The following is a 13,625-nucleotide window of genomic DNA, read 5'->3' on the forward strand; positions in this document are numbered from 1 at the left end:
ATAGTACTTTGGCAAATAATCGTATCTGACATTCACCCATTCAGTTCTAACATCCCCTGTTGCTTCATTAACGATATCCATGCGCACTTTTTTGGGAAGATCGTCTAAAAGGTCGACTAACACCTTAACTTTTGCACAACTTGGCCTTGTCTTACTAATTGTCGCCAAATCAAGATATATTGGCTTGCCCACAGCATAAGCCAACGAAAAAGGCATTCTTTAACAAAGTATGTTGGTAGCAAATTTGGAAATGAAATCCACACCATTACCTTAGGTGTTTCCTCCCCGGCTTTGAACTTAGTATCATAGATCAAAGTTCTCAATTGATATTCCTGGCCATATTTGTCTTTCATATAGTACACTCCTTTCGATGAGAATTGAATAAAATCTTGCCATAACGTTAGTCGAATTAACACATGCTTGTCTCGAAGTTATCCAATCTCACACTCGCCTTTAATTCCACATTGAAGCGGCAAAATCCGACGTAATTCATTCAGCTCAGGCCATCCGTATGAAAATTTTCATACTACAGCATGTTGCAAATCTTCAATCACATTCATTCACTCCACTTCTTCTTCAGTGAACTTCACCATGGGTTGTCCTTGTAATAAAATTGGTCGACGAAATGGTATAGGATTAACAGAATTTCCATTTGCTGCTGTATTAATAACTGCTGGTTATAACAGGTTCGAGTAATTTAACGGTTTGTGTAATGGAGTAGCATTGTTATAGATGGAATGGGGTGCTTGGGTAGGCTGGCCAGCCATTGGAGGAGGCTGGTCGCTAGACTTAGAGGCCATGAACGACCTCTCTCGTATTTCTTTTTTTTAATGCTACAGTGCTTTTCTAACCCAATTGCGAAAGAGTTATATTAAGCATCCATGGGGTTTTTTCAACACTCCACAGAACTGAAGGCTTACAGATCACTTGCACGCTACATAAAGGCATTAGCTTTGTAAATTTTCGTATAAGAAATGGATGCTACAGTATTTTCAAAAAAACAAATTTAAGATCTGTTATGTATAGCTATGGATTTGAAGGTAAAATCAGATGGGGATTGTTATACAAGAGAAGGGGGTTCTTTTGATACCAATCTTGTGAAGTTACCTTACCGGATGCCGGAATTATCTGTTGGGTCATTTGGGATGTATGTGCAAAATTTCAGGTCATTCGGAAGTGGTTTGATATAATTTTTTATCAAAAGTGTAATTCGGAAGATATTGGAAACTTAGGCTTGAATCCGATGTGTTTTGATTGATTTGATGTTATTTGAGGAGTTTGGAAGATTGGTACAAGTTTGAGTGGCCGTATATGATGTGTTTGTGCTTTTGGTTGAGGTCCTGGGGGCCACGGGGTGATTTCGAATTGTTGGCGGAAAGATTTGGAGTTGGTTGTGATAGCTGAAGTTTCGCATTGCTATCATAACCGCACCTGCGGCTATGGAACCGCAGGTGCGGTCTCGCAGAAGCGGAAAAGGGTCTGGGAAGGTAGAAACTGCAGAAGCGGTCAAGGAACCGCACCTGCGATGGCGCAAGTAGGGATTATGCATCACAGATACGGAGTTGGCAGCTTAAGTGAGGACTACAGATGCAGTGCATGGGATCACAGAAGCAGTTGCGCAGGAGCGGGGAATGGTCCAGGTGCGGAATCCCTGTGCCAAAAGGTATATAATGTTTCTTTCGTGAAATTTTGCTAAGTTCTTCATATTTTGAAGTTGGGAAGCGAGCTAGGGCAATGAAATCAAGGGAGAAATGAAGGGAATCAGTTGGGTAAGTTCCTTAAGCTTCATTACTTGAGTTTATGATCATTTTCCCTTGGTTAATCATAGTATTAGTGGAGATTAAGGGTTAAAATTGGGGAAACTAGGGCTTGGTATTGGAGACCTAGACTTGAGGATTTGAGGGACCATTTGTGGTCGGATTTTTGTATTCTTGGTATGTATGAACTCGTTGGATAATAAAGATTCCATTGATGTGATTTTTATTGAGTTTCGAGACGTGGGCCCGGGGTCGAGCTTGGACCAATTTCGAGATTTTTGGTATAATTTGATTAATTTCGCATGGGCTTCGTCCCTTTAGCATATACTAATATTATGATTCTGATTTTGGGTAGATTCGGTCCGAGTTGAGGCCGAGGCGAGAGGCAAAGGCGTCGCGGAGTAGTATTTTCACCCGGTTTGAGGTAAGTAACCATTGTAAATCTAGAACTGAGGGTACAAACCCTGGTATTTCGAATTATTTTGATAGATGAGGTGGTGCACATGCTAGGTGATGAGCGTCTGGGCATGCACCAGTAGAGATTGTGACTTGGTCCGTCCCGTAGCGACTATTAAGGCACGTACTTGATTTAAAATCTTATGATATCTCATGTTTTAGGCATTTATACTGTATTATGGGTTGTATGCCATGTTTGGGGCCTTGTGCCGGCCTGTTGATCCTTAGGAGCATTTTTACTGTTTCTCCTTACTCTAGTTGATTAAAAGCATATCCTCAGTCATGTTTTACCTGTTTATTGTTTAAAACTAGTTTTATCACTCTGCTTCTTAAATGTGAGAACTGTTTGGACTGAGTTCCCTGAATTCTTCCGTTATGCCTGAGTGGCTGTGAGGTGAATGACTAGAGAGGTTAAGGACTGAATGGTGAGGATTATAAATATTACGGATCAGGCTACACACCGCAGCAATATTATATGAATATATATTATGGATCGGGTTTCACGCCACAACAATACTTATATGATCGGGCTGCACGCCATAGTGATACATATATTGGATCGGGCTGCGCACCGCAGCGATATGATGCATGGGCTGTAGGAGCCCCTCCAGAGTCTGTACACCCCTAGTGAGCATAGTCGACTATAAACTATAGATCGGGCTGCACGCTGCAGCGGTTACTATAATTATTACTATTATGAGATATTAATGAGCCTGAGTGCTGAGAGTGAGTACTGAGTGACGAGAGCTGAGTCACGAGTGACTTAGAGGCCATATTCTGAGTGATACCTTGTCCGAGGGGCCCATTTATGACATTTTCACTGATTTCACTCTTCTTTTAAAATAAGCCTCTATTGAGAATTGCTAAGTAAATGATTTCAAGTACTCCAATTGAAAATGAAGTTTTTATGATGAAGCTGATTTTTTAAACTGTGGAGTTTGATCTATTATTCTATTGTTTACTCCTTTATATGATTTTAACTGCTCGTCACTGCTTTCAGACCTTATTTACTTTAGTTACTTACTGAGTTGGCGTACTCATGTTACTCCCTGCACCTTATGTGCAGATCCAGGTGCCCGAATGACAGAGTGAGGGTCCTCAGCATTTTCAGAGTTTGTTGGAGACTGCAAGGTAGCTGCATGGCGTCCGTAGCCCTGCTTTCCTCCTTCCTATCTTGTTCTTTTCTGCATTTTAGACTTGTTATGTATTAGATAGTCGGACTTGTATATTTAGAGGCTCTAGGCTCGTGACACCAGATGTTGGGGCTGCGTTGGTTTAATGTTTTATTGATTTTCTGCACATTTTTGGCTGTTTATACATTTCTTATGAAAATTGAGATTTAAATCCATGTTAGAAAAATGGTTTTGTAAAAGAAATTTTCTGTGATTAATGGGTTGGGTTGGCTTGCCTAGTAATATAATAGGCGCCATCACGACCAGGTATTTGGGGTCGTGACAACGTCAGTCCGACATACGACCACCGTGGTTATGGCTCGAGGAAGGGGTCAAGCTCGTGGAAGACCAAGGTTGCAACCTTTCGCTGGTATTGGAAAACCAGTTGAAGCCCTCATGCAACTAGAGAAAACTCCAGTAGCTGACATGGTTAAATCTCTTGTTCCATTGGATGATGTTAGGATGAAGCAAATGCAAGTGAAGGGATGAAGCAAGGGCCAGCTAGGAGATTGGATCTGAGTATTAGTCTAATTCTAAGCGGCCAAAGTGACAAATCGACTGAGAAACCTAAAGATCTAGTAAGTTCAAGCAAGACGACATCAGATCTAGCACCAGTAAGTGAGGGAAAAGGGAAAACAACAACGTGGACTTCATTGTTTGCAGGTAATCGCAGCTCTGAAAATGGTTTGAAGTTAACCTACATTCCACCTCAAATTGTTGATGGGAAAATAGTTGTACAACTAGAAAAAGAGGATATTGAGAAGGAAATAATGAAATGGAGATGTGCCTTAATTGGGTATGTAATTGGGGAAATTCCAGGATACAACTATATGAACAGATTTGTAAAGCAGAGCTGGAATCAAGTCGTAGAGCTAGAGGTATTCTACCATGAAGAAGGATACTATGTAATTAAGTTTCAATCTGTAAATGACATGCATGAAATCTTATACTTGGGGCTATATATAATGGATAATAAGCCTCTTATTTTGAAACCATGGACTGTTAATTTTGATTTTACTAAGGAATTTCTCACTAAAATTCCCCTGTGGGCGGTACTGCCCAACCTCCCTATGAGTTGCTGGGGCGCTCAGTCATTGAGTAGAATTACAAGTGCAATTGGTAAACCATTGTATGTTGATGAATGTACATCCAAGCAGAAGCGGATTTCATATGCTCGTATGCTAATAGAGATCAATGTCACTCGGCCACTCTTATCGTGTGTCACAATGTGGGAACCTGATGGGAGACAGTTTGAACAAGTAGTAGATTATGACTGGAAACTAGAATTTTGTGAAGAATGCTTGAAAACTGGCCACTCGTGCAAGAAAGTTGAGACTGAGCAGCAACAATTTGAGTAGCCTAGAAGGAGAAGAAGACCAATTGCTAACGCTCAAACAACCCCACAGGCAACTCCTCAACTAGTGGACAAAGTGGTGCAGGAGTGGAGAGAAAATAAGCCTGTAGAGGTGAAGGATCTGCCTACTGTGGTAGCAAGAACATATCAACCAATAGTAGAGTCACATGATAAACAATGCCCTGAACAAGCACAACACCCTCCAACAAGTTGTGAAGATCAATCACTAGTGAGGAGCAATCACAAGGAGGAGCAGACTCCTCAAAAAGCCCTGAGCTAAGCTCTATCAGGGAATTCCCATCTTTGGCTACCAGTGTGCAGAGAGGGCATAAAACAATGGGGAATCCAGGTGGTAATGGGACTCAGAAAGGCTTTCATGCAGCAGATAGTGGGCCTCCTATCATAGCACAATGACCTGGGTAGTGTGGAATGTTTGAGGAATAAATAAGAGATACATACAAAAAGGAGTTAAAATTATACTTACAGAATTAACACATAAAGCTAGCTGGTTTTCTGGAAACTAGAGTGAAAGAGAGTAGAGCCAATAGGGTGTTCAAAAATGTATTATCAGGATGGGCAATATAGTGCAACTATCAAAATGCAATTAATGGAAGAATATGGCTTACTTGGGACCCCAAGGTATACTATATAGACATTGAAAGGGTAGAATCTTAGTTAATTCATTGCATAGCAAGGGGGAGGTTGGATGGATTTGAAACATGTCTTACATTGATATATGGCTTTAACACAGTAGAATATAGGAAGACTTTATGGAGAAGTTTGAATGATATCTCTATACAAATGACAAAGCTTTGGATAATAGGTGGAGACTTTAATGCCATGTTGTACACACATGATAGAATGTATGGTAATCTAGTCACAATGACTGAAATGGCTGACTTTTCAGACTGCATACATAATCTCCTTTTGAATGAGCTTCCATGGAAATGAGAGTACTATACTTTGTCAAACAAACAACAAGGAAATGATAGGATACTGATCAGGATTGATAGGGTATTTGGTAATGATATGTGGATGATAAACTGGGGTAATGTGTGCACTGAATATGATGTTCCACTGATATCTGATCACTCACCTATGCTGCTGAATATTCAATCTGTAAGGATCAATGTCAAATCCCCTTTTAGATTCTTTAATGTGTGGGCAGATCATAAGGATTTTGAAAGTTTGGTGGAGGGCATATGGAAAAAGAGAATGACAGAGGATAAAATGAAGGATATATGGAAGAAACTCAAAGTCCTTAAGCCTTTGTTTAGAAGGCTAAATGGTGAAGAATATAAGGGAATTTTACAGAGAATTAAGAATGTTAGGAGTGACCTCATTATAGTACAAGAGAAGATACAAAGCCAATACACTGACAGTCTGCTAGAGCAAGAGAAACAAACACTTCAGTAGTTAGAGAAATGGTCATTAATTGAAGAGAGTATTCTGAAGCAAAAGTCAAGGATACAATGGATCAAACTAGGTGATGCCAACACCAAGTATATTTCTGCTATTATGAAATAAAGAAGCCACAGAAAATAGATCCTGGAGATTACAACTATGGATGGAAGAAAGTTATCTGGTTTTGTTAGCATCAAATAGGAGTTCATCAGCTTTTATAAAAACCTTATGGGATCTTCTACTAAGTCCTTACCAGCAATCAACAAAGAGATAATGCAAAATGGTCCCAAACTCACTCATGAACAACAACTTAGTTTAATTACTGAAGTTATAGAAGAAGTGGTATATAAGGGTTTATGTGTTATCCATGAGGATAAGGCTCCTGGGATTGATGACTACAATTCATGCTTTTTCAGAAAAGCTTGGCCTATAGTGAAGCAGGAAATAGTGCAAGTAGTTTAGGAATTTTTCATTACTGGCAAGATTTACAAAGCCATAAATTGTACAACAATTACACTTGTGCCTAAAGTAAGTAGCCCAACTACAGTAAAGAAATTTCGGCTTATTGCATGCTGCACTGTCGTATATAAGATCATTTCTAAAATACTAGCAAACTGATCGTAAATAGTAATTGCTAGTATGATAAGTGAAGCTCAAGCAGGATTCATTCTAGGAAGGAAAATATCAGATAACATAATCCTATCCCATGAACTTGTTAAGGCATACAAAAGGAAGAACTCCTCTCCTAGGTGTATGATCAAGATTGACCTACCAAAAGCATATGATTCTGTGGAATGGATCTTCTTAGAACAGGTGATGGTTGAGCTGGGATTCCCTAGAAGATTTCAACAATGGGTGCTTGCTGGTGTCAAAATTGTGAGCTACTCTATAATTATTAATGGAGAACCTTCAGAACCATTCCCAACTGCTAAGGGGTTGAGGCAGGGAGATCCTATGTCTTCTTTCCTATTTGCAATTGCTATGGAATACCTGAGTAAATGCCTGAATGGATTGAAAAAGGAAAGGGGTTTCAAATATCATCCCAGATGTTCCAAAATGGGAATAACTCATATGAGTTTTGCAGATGCTCTGCTACTCTTTGCAAGGGGAGATATGGCTTCAATTACTCATCTACAACAATGCCTCATCCATTTCTATGAGGCATCAGGTTTGAGAGCTAAACAGGAAAAGAACTCAATTTTCTTTGGAGGAGTAACACATTTGGCAAGTGAAGAGATAGTGCAGAAATTTAGTTCCAGAGGAGAATTACCAATCAAGTACTTGGGAGTCGCATTGTCCACCAAGAAGATGTCCATAGCTCAATGGCAACCCCTCATTGAGAAAATGGTGACAATAATATCTTTATGGAATGAAAAAAGCTTTCTTATGCTCGCCTAATTCAGTTAGTTCAATTTGTCCTATTTGGAAACCAAGCGTACTGGTCACAGTTATTCCTGATTCCAATGTACTGAAGACAATTGAAGCATATTGCATGAGCTATGTATGGTTAGGAGAAAATGTCACCACAAGAAGATCTTTGGTGGCTTGGGATAAAATATGTACACCTAAGAGTGCAGGTGGACTTAACTTAATCAATCTCAAAGTTTGGAACAGAGCAGCAACAACAAAAAACTATTGGGATCTTGCACACAAAGGTGACAAAATATGGATCAAAATGATACATGCTTGTTACATAAAAGGGAAACAAATTTCTGACATGCCAATACCACATCAAGCTTCTTGGCTAGTAAGAAAGGTGGTGGAAGCAAGGAGTTTAGTGGAAGCAATTCAAATGCAGACAAGGAATAACATGAGCATGATTAGACAAATATACTACAAAATGGTGGTTTGGTAAGAGTGGAATGTAAGGTTTTTATGTTTGGTAATGATGCAAGGGCAAATGCTAAGTTCACAATGTGGCTATACTTTCAAGACAAGATGATGACCAGTGATTGATTGGCTCGATGGGGGATGCAGGTGGATACTAAATGTGTACTATGCCAATCATGTGATGAGAGCAGGAATTATATATTTGTTGAATACGAGTTTGCTAGGAGTATATGGAAGAGATTGCTAAAATTGATGCAAAGACAATCTTTCTGGGCAACCTCATGGGACCAACATTGGAAATGGGCAATAGAGAATGCAAAAGGGAAATCAAGCAGAGCAGCAGTTTTCAAAATGGTATATGCATAGGCAATACATACGATCTGGAATGAGAGAAACCTTAGAATATTTGAGAAGCAAAGTAGGAAAGCTGAAGAATTAGCTAGAAATGTTGCATGTGTATGCAATGTAAGAGTGACAACTCAAACTAGAAATCTCATGCAACAACTTAAATTTTGATTGTAAAGTAGAATAGCATATAGGAGTTGAGTTTAAATTTGATATATGTATAGCATAGATAGGAAGCATAGGTGAGACAGGAGGTTGTGTTAAAATCCAACTGTGGTTTTGTAAAGTTATATTGGTGATTAATGGAAATGTTTAATTACCAAAAAGAAAGATACATGTAGTTCATAAAATTATTTTATGGCAGATTATGGACCACAACTTAAAAACCATGTCAATAATATAAAACTCATACAAAATACCGTCATATTTCACTTAATTATAACCTCCAACCAGAGAACTAAATATTTCATCGAAAATCCAATACTAGTAATCACGTAGGGCATGCAAATATAAACTAAAATTTGAGAAATTTTTTATGCACAAATATGCCAAAACGCTCCAATCATTAGTCATCCAGGATATCAAAAAGAGGATTTCACTTTCTTACAAAATAATTATATCATCACACAATATCAATTATACCTTGCAAGACCTATTCAATAAAATCCTACACTTATATTATTGAATTTAATACAACAACACGTCTATTTACTAATAACAAATATGTAAACCTATTATATCACCAGTATTTAATCATGGAGACCATAGGGAGTCACCCCCACCATCATTGAATTAAAAACGAATTAAAATTATTAAAACATAATTTCCAAAAAATAGAAAATCGTCCAACATACAGTCCAAATGGCCTCAAAATGCCGAAAACACCTTGATTCATTGCTAAAGCAGTGAGTTTTTCTCACCATACTGTTTCCGATGGACATACCAAATTTCAGCTCAATCGGAGTCCGTCAAGTTCGCTGACCTCCGAAGATACCGGTAATTCGGTCAAAATCAAGTTTTGCATTTTTCTAGGGTTTACCAAAAAAATATCCAGATCATCCCATTCAAATATCAATAAAAAATAGATATCTCATGATTACAAGAATAATTTTAATTTTTTGCACAGTTAATTCACAAAACATCATTGCAGTTTTAAGAAAACCACATATACATGTAATTCAAAAAATGCACATAAACACGATATTCTTTTTTCATGAAAAACTAAGTTATTTAATTAGATGTGAGTGAGCTCTGATACCAATTGATGGATTATAATAAACGATGGAAGCAATCCCAATATCAAAATAATATGTAATCTAGACAACTAATATAAATAGAATTTTACGGATTACCTCTTGAAGCGTGGGTAAAGCTCCTCTATCATGTAAGCCTCCAATTCCATAGCAATTCGATGAAATCTTCATCACCCGCATGATTACAATCTCCGAACGTTCCACGGTCTTCTACTGTGATACCCAAATAATATCCGAAAAATAGCAATTTCGTATGGGCGGAATTTCTAGGAAAACTTGGCTGAAAATTTTGACTACTTTGTTATACCCCTCTAGGTGGAAAACCTTATGTATTTATAGCACAAGTTTTTAGGGTTAAAACCCGTTTCCAAAACCTATTAGGTTTTCCTTTCCACCATAAAAAAGATTCCTTTATTTCCTATTATTTAGGCACAGTAGGGACCACAAAATTTAGTTAACAAGGCTTCTAATTGTGAAATTAATTTCTAATTTTTGAAATTAATATGCACCATAATTAAATATGAATTATTCCACTAAAAATCCATAATTGCACTCCTTATTCAATTTTGAAATTCATCCATTAAATCTTATTTAACTCCCCATGTTAAGATTCAGAACCTAATCAATTAAATCAAATTATTGACGATTTAAATTATTGATTATTTCCTTTCGACTTTTTCTTAACTTATTTCATGTGTCGGATACAAAATTCACCGGCCGGATTTACACATGAAAACTTATAAACTTTCATAAAGGTGTATCATCAATCTCTAAACTGAGACATGGATTCCATCAACTAACTATTACTTCGCCAATGTACATTATTATTATCCGATTTACCAGGCATATTGACCCATGAAAGAATCTCGCCTTTTAATAATTTAAAACAATAGTAATATACACAGCTAATAATAATTATATCAACATTTGTTTACCGTGAAAATGGTAACCACAATTAAATTTATAAATGGAATTCTAAAAATAGGTGATCTATTCTCGAGCAAGTTGTTAGAGCAGTTGATGCTAAGGATATGAATTTCAATGATGAAATACAAGCTAGGAATGGGCAAATAACCAAACCTAAAGGCTTACTGTTCGGGCGTGTTTTACCGTGTAGATACAGGCTAAAACGGGGGATTGGATGGACCGAGAAACCTGCTGCCCAGGTGTGATACTGATCGATGGGGGACCTCGGGGTCGATGTCAGGGCCGAACTCGAGGTATCGGGGATAGTCAGGAATGGGATAACCGTTAGGTTATAACTAAAAAAGACTCTTTATTGCCAATACCAATTGATAAAATGAAGAACAAGTAAGAAAGCGATAAATGTTAAAGCGGCCTCAGGCCAGTGAGAACGAGCAAGTTAGAAAGAAGAGAGAGAGAAAGAGACATATAATTACACTTGTGGAGAAATGGAGCTCTGCCTTTACAGGGTGATAATGACTCCCCTTTTATAGAAAGGGGGAGCCCAAACTTAGTACAAGATATGTTGCGTGATAAAAGAAATGGGATGGGACAACCGACTAACTATATGACGTACAGGTGGGCTGATATGGACCTACTTGAATAGATGATCGACCTCAGGTGCATTCCTCGGGAGATTCCTGCATTCGTCGAGACTTCGGTTGACATTATCCTTGGCAGGGCATTGTCCAATCTTGAGGGAAGTGACTGGCTCGAGATCCCGGGCATCTGGGATCACCTTTTGAAGCATTTTGTCAAGGAGAAATCGGCCTCCCAGATTTCACCGTGCACAGATAGTCTCTGCGTTTCTTATAGGGAAGTGATAAGAAATGATTGTGACACCCCACTTCTCGGTCTCCCATAATGACGTCGTACTGACGGTGCAACCCCTTTTTTACAAGTGTTGAGGAGCTTCGCCTTTCTACTTCTCCAGGATCACCTGAAATGTCGCGACTCTTCATTCTTCGGAGTTATATCATTGCTATCGAATCAGCTTCTATGAACACATTGATTACACCTGTTGTTACACTTTTCGAGGGCGGTAATGGTGCCGTCAGTTACTTTTCCCTCCCTATAAATGGGGCTTTTTGTGGTTGGCTTCTTATCCAAACTTCCTTTGATACCCATCTTTTCTTCCTTTCCTTCTATCTTGAGTTTCTTCCATCTCGTCATGTTCGAGGCCCATAGCCTCAAGATAATACGCCATGTGCACCCTGGCCAAACTCTGGATACTCTTTTGGTTGGGCGAAGTTGTACCTCTATGATGATGTTGTTGTTGTTGTTGCAGTCGCCATTGGCTCGGGGTGATGAGGCAGAGGGCCGATTTCCTCCGACCCTGGGGGATACTTCGGATTATGCACCGCTGCTCAAGAGGGGCCTCAAATTATACACTGTTGCTCACCCTCCTCCCTCGACTCGACGTGTTATACCCCTTTTGGATTCCTGGGGGGTGTGGCGGCGGTCTCTGCTGGCTATTGCCTCCCGGGCTGAGGCAACGTCTCAAGAAGTGGCTTCAAAATGGTAGTACTGGCGGAGTTCGTACTAGCCAAAATTTTCACCCAGCCATTTCTTGTTTTCTTCCAGCTTCTCCTTCATCATTTTGCTCTTCTCCCCCGCCTTCTTTTTCTATACCCTCCCTTTTGAAGATGCCATTCCGGGAGTATTAGGATAAGGTCCCCGAGGGGATTGGACTTGGAAGATATTGTCTTTGAGGTCATATGCCTGAGAGGATGATGATGGAGATGCAGCATTTCAGGGAATAGGCTAGATCCTTAGGCTCTTGTTGTATGCATACTACTTGTACTTCATTATCTTTACGTAAGGATCCCCCCGTGGGATTTTGTAATCATATGTAAGGACCCTCGAGGGTCGTTGTAAACGAATACTTTTATAAATACAAAAATATTTTCTTGAATCCTTCCTTCGACACTCGCTGTATCTCTTTATATTTTTGGCAGCTCTGAATGCATGATCTTGTTCTGTAGCCTGTGATACGGACCTTGGGCGTGAGTATTCTTCCCAGCCTTTGGTTGATAAAATGGCTTCGCATGGGGTCCTTCGTGACTTCTCATACTGAATCCGTATTAGGCCAATAACCTCGGGCCGCCGGGACCCTTTCTTTGCATGAAAGCGTGGATAATATCTTTGGGCCTCATAATAACCTTCGAGAAGAAACTTGCCTGAGGACTTGCGGTCCCGGGATGCCGGTGACTTCCTGGAGGCAATCTCTGAACGGAGGCCTGGTTGTGCTTCGGACCATCCTGGTCATCACCCGGAGCCTGTTTTGCACGGGTGTTTGTTAGAGACGCCAATTTCTTTGCAAATGAGCTTTCTTTGGCAGAGGCCTTTTCAAGCTGTATGCCAATCTAGTGTGGTGAAGGCATTGTTGGCCTGCTAGAGCACTGTCTTGCTGTTACGGAGGTCTTCGGGGTTGAGTATTACCTCGAAATTGGAGGCAGTACCGATGGTTGGTGCCTTTAGTTGGCGTTGAATCATTTCTGCTCTTCCCATATGTAACGTGAGGTTGCTTTCGCTTCCCGGGGGTCATCGGGGTTTACTGATTCCATGGTGCCGGTGGGTCATGCCCTTAGCGGCTGTTTATTCGGGGAATGGTAGAGACCGGGCACGACGATAAATGAGATGTGCGCTTCATAATTATGATGGAGCTTTTATCGGGGCGAGATGGGCTCGTGCTTCTGAGGAGAGTTCATCATTCGAGCCTGACGTTCCTGGAGTCCTTAGTTCCGGAGCAGCGGTTATTTCGGGCCAAAAAGGGTTGGGCCACTAGGAGTGTGCTCGGCCGCTGAGTAGGTTTAGTGGCTTCACTTTGTGGTGAGTTTCAGCATGATTCCTCCGTATCTGGGATCTTCCCTTTCTTATCAGGTTTTCCCTCCGTAAGACTCTGATAGACCTAGGCTTTGAGCTGCTCTGCCAAGGGGCTATACTTTGGGGGGCCCTGGATGAGGGTGGGCCCCCTAGGCTTCTTGGCGGGTGGAAGGAGGGGTCAAGTCAGTGTACTGGCGGTTTGGAACATATCGGGGCTCGCATTATAGAAGCCTTTTGATGAGGCAGGAGCCTTCTTGTGGTAAGA

Source organism: Nicotiana sylvestris, chromosome 5 (genome assembly GCF_000393655.2).
Source record: "Nicotiana sylvestris chromosome 5, ASM39365v2, whole genome shotgun sequence".
NCBI classification, from domain to species: domain Eukaryota; kingdom Viridiplantae; phylum Streptophyta; class Magnoliopsida; order Solanales; family Solanaceae; genus Nicotiana; species Nicotiana sylvestris.